This window comes from Rhodamnia argentea, chromosome 8, assembly GCF_020921035.1.
Source record: "Rhodamnia argentea isolate NSW1041297 chromosome 8, ASM2092103v1, whole genome shotgun sequence".
NCBI lineage: Eukaryota > Viridiplantae > Streptophyta > Magnoliopsida > Myrtales > Myrtaceae > Rhodamnia > Rhodamnia argentea.
The window spans coordinates 10,228,669-10,237,969 of record NC_063157.1 but is presented as its reverse complement, the minus strand read 5'-3'; the positions used below and the strand labels follow the sequence as shown (position 1 = coordinate 10,237,969).

Sequence of the window (9,301 nt, the reverse complement as noted above, 5' to 3'; positions counted from 1 at the left end):
TGAAAAAGTGCAAAGCGATCGATCATTGCTGCATCTACTATGGAAACCGAGTTTGTGGCATGCTTTGAGGCCACTAGTCATAGATTATGGCTGCGGAACTTTATTTCGGGGTTTGTGATTGTCGACAGCATTATCAAACCATTGAAAATTTATTGTGATAATTCCGAAGCATTTTCTTCTCTAAAAATGACAAGTATTATAAAGGTGCTAAACATATGAAAATCAAATACTTATTCGTTAAAGAAGAAGTTCAAAAATAGAGAGTGTGAATTGAGCATATTAGCATCAATCTTATGATTGTGGATCCATGAATAAAAGGAATGCCGCCCAAAATATTTAGTGAATATGTTGAAAGGATGGGCATTATTGGACATCACCGATGATATTGTATTATGATTGTATTTAATTTATGTATTTGATACTCTGAACTCATTTATGTGTGTTTCTGATATATCCTATTTTCTACTTAGTATATACATGATGAAAGTGGATGAATGTTTGATTGGATAGTCTCTAACGTAGACATTAAAGTTGGACCATTGATATATTTCTTATTTATGAATCATGATGAGTAAAGAGTTATAGTTATAGTACATAGAGGGGACTCACAACTGCGATGACTTGCACTAGTCTTATTTACTTCATTGTGATTGTTATGTGATAGCCAATTAAAAGTCATAACATGATGTTATAGTGCACATTATGGTATTATTAAACCATGAAAGGAAACTCATATTGGTCAAGTGGGAGAATATAAAAGTAAGGGTTAATAATACTATGAAAAATCTTAAACCGGTACACATGTGACAAATTAATCTCAAATTATTTTTTTGACCACAAAAACTCTTAAAGTTATACACTTGTGAGAAATTTACTTCGAACTATTTTCTTAACCACAAAAAACCCTAAAGTGGTATATCCGTGACAAATTTACCCTATAGTAATTCTTTTGACCACGAAATACCCCAAACTGATATACTTGTAACAAATTTGCCATCCTTTAAATTGAGTTAATATCACAAAAAAAAAATCTCAAATTGATAAGCCTGTGACAAATAGAGGGTAAAAATCCCAAATTAATATATCCGTCAACCGTCATGTATCATCAAACTCAACAATTTGACAGTTAAATTTAACGAAAATTAATAGAGGGCAAATTTGTTACATGTGTACTAGTTTGGGATAAATTTATCATAAGTATACCAGTTTGGAGTTTTTTTATTGTCAAAAAAATAGTTTTGGGTAAATTTGTCACAAGTGTACCAGTTTGGGATTTTTCGTGATATTAACCCTAAAATTAAATGTGGCCAATATGATTTAATAATGATTTAATAATTATTTCTTGTTATAATTAATTTATATTTGTTATGAAAGAATACAATTGAAAGGGTGCGATTCTAATGTGCTTTGATGGAAAGGCACCTCTTACGTAGACACCTCTTGGATAACGTTTTCTTTTCAAAAAGAAACTCTCGTCCTCTCTCCAACCCCAATGAACGGACGTAACGTTAATAGCATAACGATGTACCGTTGTCTCTCTCCAACAGAAATAATGTAAAAGAACAGAGGATGAAGGGAGAGAAATCAAGTCTTCATTGTCTCTTTTTCTCGCATCGATTGTTCTTGAAGAATCGCTATGGACAAAGGTACAATTTCATCCTACTTATCGGGAAAATCATGAAGATTAATGATTCATGTCATGATAAATTTCACACAAAATTTACATTTAATCGCTTACAAAACGCGCCAAGTAGGAAGCCAACCAAGGTTCTTCTTTTGTTCCACTTCATTTTCTCTCTTTTTTGTGCATGAGATCTAGCGGAAGTGCTGCAAACAGAGAAAACAAATGGAAGTTTGCCTAGGGCAATAGTAAGTCTTCTTGAACAAACAAACCCTTTACGTTCCCTGAAATTCAAGCATATACATCTTTAATGTCTTAATATGTGCAGAAATACATGTTTAATGCTAAAAAAACAGAGATTTTTCCCCCAAACATCTCACACTTTTTCTCCATGGGCTGCTCGCTCGGCAACGGGAGGAATGAAGCTGTCTTGGAAGAGATGAAAAGGGGGTATAAACTACACCCGGAAGGAGGGAAAGGCCCAAATGAAACTTGAGTGACCAGCAGATTTTACCTGCAGTCCGCTTGCGTATGTTGGAATCAAGAAGCAGTAGGCTCTTACCGTCTTCAGATGAGACTTTTAAGGTTTTTGTGGGAAGATTTTCGTTTGGCACATGTTGTCCAAACTTTAATCGAGCGAACCCGAAAATAATGTTTGCGGCAGAATTTGTATTTGTATTGTAAGGGGTTATGTTCTCTGTCCTTCCCCTCCTCCCTTCCATTACCTTTGAGGCCGAGTCGCTGCTGCAAAAAACAGGATCAACCTTTCACCGAATAAGTAGACCTACGAAGCAAATTCTTCGCTAAATAGTCATTGATACGTCTACATGGTTGTGTTAGTATTTGGTAGAAGAAACAAATCCTCCACTGTTTTAGATTCAATGGAAATCAAAGAGCTTTAACCGAGTGTTCAGAGTTTTAAGCTCTTCTCTCTATGAATCCATCTCTAGGGCTCATTGCGGATCGTAAACACCTTCGCAAATTGCAAAACTTCGGGCTGATGAAGATGCTTCCGTAGCTGATCCGTAGGTGCACTTGCAGATTTCAAACAAGAATATTTATTATAAATCTAATGTCACGTCAAACATGGGAAGTCCGTACCCAACTCACTTTACATGCATTTAATTTCAATACGATAGTTTATGCAATACGACTCCCACGTTTGTCATGGGACATACCTAAACACTTTTTATCTTTACCTGGTGCCCAAAAAGTGATGAACTCTCCTCACTTGGGCACCCCTAACACTCTTCCCGTGTTCGATTTGATTGGTTTGGATTAGTCGCTCTCGTTACGATATTAGAAGAAAATAACATGAAAGCTAATCGGATCTTATAATGAAATCAATACAGAACCACAAAAGAAATGAACAAATTGTGTTGTCGACGACTTCACCGACGAGTTATTGACTCCCTTTAAGTTATCAATTATTCTGTTCATTATTGACCACACTCAGCTCCTTGTTGATAATGCCCAAAAAGTTGGTGATCAAACTCTGCTCTTATCCACTAAATCTATAGCTTGTCAATAATAAACAGAATTTTGTCATTTTTGAAGGTCCTGTTATGGCCCCAAGAAAGTTGATAAATAAGCAAATGAATGAAACCCTATGTATTCAGTCTCCAAAAGAGATTACAAATAATAATCGACCACCAAGATGGAGATGCTTCCGATATATATAGGAACATCTCTATCGATTCACCACAAACATCGTTGCCTCATCCTTCTATCTTGGCCAAGTAAAACGAGCATCATCATAACTTGAAGATATGTATGTGTATCCCACTCATAAGTTTTCACGTCGCGAAATCAGATAAGACTATGTAGATTTGAGACGATGAAAATTTACTCAATTTAATTCCTGAGAATGACTAGGGGACACATGCATGATGTCCATGCACATGTGAAGACAAAATCATGTGGAGCATTTGAATGTTGAAAAGGAAGCAAGGTACCTAGGTCGCCTGGACCACTTAGGGCTTGACCTTTAATGCCACCAAATTAATCAACCATTCGACTCCATGGCATTCATGAGAATGAAGAAATACGAGCGTCCTTGTCTGTCAACAAATGCGAACAAAAAGCGACTAAAAAAAAAAAAAATACAAAGCCAATGTGTTCCAAGCACGTAGGGACCCAGCTCAATAAGCTGAGGAAGGTTCACCCACGTTTGTATTACTGAAGATGAACCATGAGGTGACAGCAAACGCTTGGAATAAGGTTGAATAAATTATCACAGTTGGCATTTGAAAAGGATTGCCTAGCTAAGGCTTGGTCATGGTACTAGTCGTCATCGTGGATGTCATCTTATTTTTGAGTGGAAAATTGCTCAAAAAGTCCTAAACCTATTATATTTATACTTACTCAATCTTAATTTTTTTTTTTTGGGCCAACTGAGTCTTAAACCTTTAATTTAGACAAACACTTGTGAGATTCGTCAAATTCAAAAGTTCATACACGGTCGCAAGATGTCGTGCTCCGCGTGCATGCAATTCATGTCCTACAGCTTCCATGGGACATGCTTAAACACATCTTTCTCTTTAGCTCGTACACAAAAAGCGACCCATGTATATAGGTCCATCAAAATGATTTGGTCAACAATTAACTCATTTTGACTCATTTTTATACAATACAATATTAACGAATCATACCCGACCTAATCCAAGATCTAATTTTAGCAATATTTTTCACCTTAGATTGCCGTTCCTTTTTTAGGAATGGACCTATTAGCACAATGCATGAATTGCCGATGTCAACATCAATTGTATTGATAAACTGCGATGGTAGCATCGCATGAAAAACAATAATAAGAACAGATGACTCGATCGATTTGGTGCCCAATTTTCCCGCACCATTTGATAACATCAAATTGATTCGATTCCAAGTTCCAAACTATGGCCTTTCAAGACTCTTGATTGGCTTACTTTTTAAGGAGTGTCCGTGCATGTGGATCAGGCGTGCATCAAATTCAGAGACTATTGGCAACAAAAATTCCTATATATATGTTGACCGTTATGATTTTTGGCTCGTAGAATTTGATTGTGAAGCCACTAAACAATTTCAAGGTATTCGATTTATGATGCTTGTGTGTATTTTGTGAACTCAAAGTTTGTACAGATAATTAACAAAATATGATCTACAATGGAGTTGTTTGTAAACTGTAATAGGAAATAAGGTAAAAGTTACAAAAAAATCATAAATTATTTTCGCTGTGGCACATTTATTCCGAATTTGTTTTTGGTCCCACGTGCGAACAACAATTTTGTCCCGGAGACTCGAAGACTTTTCACACGCGGGAGGAGGACTGACACCTCTATTTATACCCACATGGCCAGCGTTGGGCTAGGACAACCCCAAACTTTATACACTTCTAATTCTCTCTCTGGCACCATGGATGCTCCTCTTCTGTCCTCCACAACAGAAACTTGTGGAACGTCTGAAACTTGTCGAACCGTGTTACCCTTGCCGCCTCCACTGGACCCAAACGAGACCAACTGGATCATCTCAGTCAACTACAACAAGCGACCGTCCATCTACAGGGTCCCCGCCTTCATCACCAACCTCAGCCCCAATGCGTACCAGCCGCAGGTTGTCTCTTTCGGCCCCTACCACCACAACGATGTCCAACTCCATCCAACGGAGGAACACAAGAACCGCGCACTCTGCCACTTCCTAAACCGGTCCGGAAGACCCTCGAGCCCTTCCTCCAGTCCCTGAGGAAGGTGGAACGGGACCTCAAGGAAAGGTACGACACATTGGACCAGACGTGGAAGGATGGCACGGGGGACCAGTTCCTGGAGCTCATGATCAAGGACGGCTGCTTCATGCTCGAGATCATGAGGATCGCGGTAGGGGACGAGATCAATGACTATGCGACCGATGACCCCATCTTCAGCACCCACAGGCTGGCATACATAACGCCGTACATAAGACGGGACATGCTGATGTTGGAGAATCAGCTGCCGATGCTAGTGCTGGAACATCTGGTCGCGATCGAGAGAGACGGCAACGAGGTTAGTTTCTTAGATTTCACTTCGTCGTTGGAGAAGTCATTGCACGCAAGAAAACCACCGTACTATGTTAACCTGACAGCACATGTTAGTAACCCCAGATGGACCTCACGTCACGATTCGAGATCAATTAAGAATTTCATTAGATCTAGATAAATGATTATGTAATAGTTCTTATTTGCGAAAAGAATAACCACAAAAAATAAAAAGTAAAAAATTAAAAATCATTACAAGGTCTACTCTTTTAAAAATTTGTCATGTTGTTATTCTCACAATCATCCAAAATTGTTATGCTAACAAAGCCTTTAGATTTATCACCTCAATCGGAGGCTTTTTTCCTCTTTTGTGTGAGTAGCATCGACACGACAACAATCTAGTATTTGATGCGTTGGCTTTACTCTGACAACGCAGCGTGAGGGTTGCATCAACGACCTCATCCTCAACTTCTCCTTCCTCGACTCCGGTCTCAGAGGGATGGACAGATTCCTGCATGTCATGGCCATCGTCAGGCAAGGCTTGCTGACGCCCGAGAAGGTCCAGTATGGGCCTGAGGCTCGCAGCAACTAGATAATCCGGTCGGCCACCGAGCTCTATGAGGCCGGATCCAGATCATATCTATCCTGCATTTGCATACATATATCAATATCCATCCCCCACACCCTATGATTTGTCTCAATTCCTTCATCCATCACCAAACAACATTCGCCCACCCCGCGCACGCATCATTACTGGAAGTTACTTCACGAACGGATTTGATATGACCAACCAATGGTTATCTTCGTGTCATTACTCGCCACTATTATCGAAGACTTTATCGAGAAACTTCATCAACGCCATGGTTGCCCTTGCCGCCCCTGCTCAATGGCTGATGTCAGGCAAGCTCCAGCGACCCTCGCCGGCTATATCTCATCGACTAGTGGGAAGTAGAAAAACAAAAAGAAGGAGAAAGAAAAGAATAATAATAAAATAAAGATAAACAATAAAAATATCTCAAAATATTTAAATATTATCAAAGATTAGTTACGTTAGCATTGTCCGGTCAAATAGACTGAATTAGCACAAATACAAAAAGTTAAGGACTCAATTGACAAAAAAAATTATTTAGTTCTTAATTGGCACTATTGCAATAGATTTAAGACTTTTCCGGTAATTTTTCCTATTTTTGAACTTTATTATTAGGTTAGCAATGTTTTTCTCTTGTGTGTAAAATGTAAGTATTAGTTATTAGGTGAAAAACACAAGGTCCCTAGCATTACAAATATAACTAATAATGCGAGAAGATGGAGATATGAAGTCTCTATTGAGAAAATATTCTTCTAAATATTATGATTCTGACAAAACTATTTATTTAAGAAAGAATCTGGTTAATGCTCTAAAATACTTTATCGCAAGTATAACACATGAATGTAAAGCTTATACTGTTCCAAATTTAGTGTTCAAACTCGAGATGAAGTCATCTCATATTTGCTTATGAATAAATTGAATCATATTATTGTGAGCTCCATTCTTTCAAAAAATTATGGTTCAAAATAAAATATTTTTCGCATAAACCACAAATTATTATGCTAGCAAAGCTCAAATTATAATCTAATGTCACATAAAAAATGGGAACTCCATATGCAAATCACTTTCAATGCATTTAATTTAAATACGAGCTTTTTAATTTATACAAAAGGACTCCCACGTTTTTCATGGGACATACCTAAACACTTTTTGTCTTTTACTGGTGCCCAAAAAATGACGCACTCTACTCACTTGGGCACCCCAAACGCTCTTCCCGTGTTAAATTTGACTTTTAATTAGTCGCTTTTGGGTTACGTCAACATCTTTTATTAGATTTTTGTGTTTAGGCTGCGTATGGTAACCATTATGTTCCGAAAAACTAATTATGATTAAAATGGCTTTTTCCGATTCTATTTCTAGATGAGCTTTAGAGGATCAAGACGCGTTTAATAACCGCCCAAAATTTCTGTTCCTGGAATAAAAAATGCGTTTGATAACCGCACAAAATTTCTGTTTCGAAAAATTGTTTCTCTTCCTAATTTTTTTTCATTTAATTCAAATAATTATGCTGTTACTTTGTAATATTTCATCCTAAATCGAAGACCAATTTTCGATGCACACTAAAATAATTTAAAATACATTATTTTTAGCATGTCATAAATGAAACACAAATTTTAATACATGACGTTTGATGTTCGATTGAAGCATGGGACGATTTCTATATTAAGAACTCATTTTTTTCTTTAAATGTTGCATTGTCCAAAATACATACAAACATAATAGCTGAATAACCAAATTATCCACCGACAAAAAAAAAATTCATCCTCCTTGATGCGAAGTACAAGTCCTTCACAATCATTTTACAACTTATGTCCTAAATCTAAGCGGGTGTTTGGCTCCAGCTCCACAAGCATATGGTCACATTTTGTGACGCATGGCTACGAGTATATATGTTATCATTCGCATGTTGGATGCCCTCATCTTCCGAGACATTTTTTTGCGTAAAAGTGAAATTTATGAAATCTGGGAAATTTAGGCCCCAATTTATGAAAATGACATCAAACTAGCCTAGTCTAGGCTTCTTCTATTTTTAGGGATTTTCTCTCTTTTTTTATTTTCTAAAAAAATTTGAATTTTTTTATTTTATTTTTATTAGGTTGAGGGAAAAGTGATGAGCGAACCGAAAGGAAAAAGTGCGAGATGTCAAACTTTATTCTGTTTTGTGATTCTCAAAAGTGATTCTTTTTTCCACAACCAACTTTTTTTTTGTTCTGAATTCTGTTATAACATTGATTCCGATTCTCAAAATCATTTATGTTACCAAATAAGATTCTCATTTTTTTTTTGTTTTAGATAACGTAATTAGAGAACTAGAATGGTTCTCATGTAGGCCCTTCATGACAATTAACTAATCCAAAGACTTGTCTATTAGGGGAGTCAATTTATTGATTGACCAATCGTGGATATTCGAGTTCGGTATCATATATGAGCTCAAACTCGATACATTACTAGGAAAAAAAATTATGAAATACAATGAAAACAAATACTATTATAAATCTAGTGTTGCATCTCAAATTAGACGATTCTTTAATTTAAGCAGACACTTGTGAGATTTGTCAAATTCAAAAGCTCAGACATGGTCCCTAGATCATGCTTCGCGTGCATGCAATTCATTTCCCACGGCTTCTATGGGACATGCTTAAACACATCTTCTCTTTAGCTCGTGCACAAAAAGTGACCTATATATAGGTCCATCAAAATAATTTGGGTCGACAATTGAACCCATTTTGACCCATCTTTATGCCGTGATGGTGAGCTTTGTTAATCCTGATCGATATCGTTGGCTGGTGGTGTGTCCTTTACACCCTCGGTGTAGATCATACTCTATCATTTCGTTATGTATCTTGGCTGGATGTTCTTCCTTTATGCCTTGGTATAGATCGTATCTATCCTGCATTTGCATACATATATCGGTATCCATCCCCCACACCCTATGATATGTCATAATTCCTTCATCCATCACTCAAAACAACATTCGCCCACCCCCGCGCACGCATCATTACTAGAAGTTACTTCACGAACAGATTTGATATGACCAACCAATGGTTATCTTCGTGTCATTACTCACCACTGTTATCGATGACTTTATCAAGATGGGACATTTGCA

The 9,301-nt window shown here is 37.2% G+C and overlaps 1 pseudogene; it reads left to right on the top strand.

Annotated features, from left to right (window-relative positions):
• Window positions 1–5,011: 5,011 nt before the first annotated feature.
• On the top strand, window positions 5,012–6,198 carry LOC125316270 (annotated as a pseudogene).
• Window positions 6,199–9,301: the final 3,103 nt, after the last annotated feature.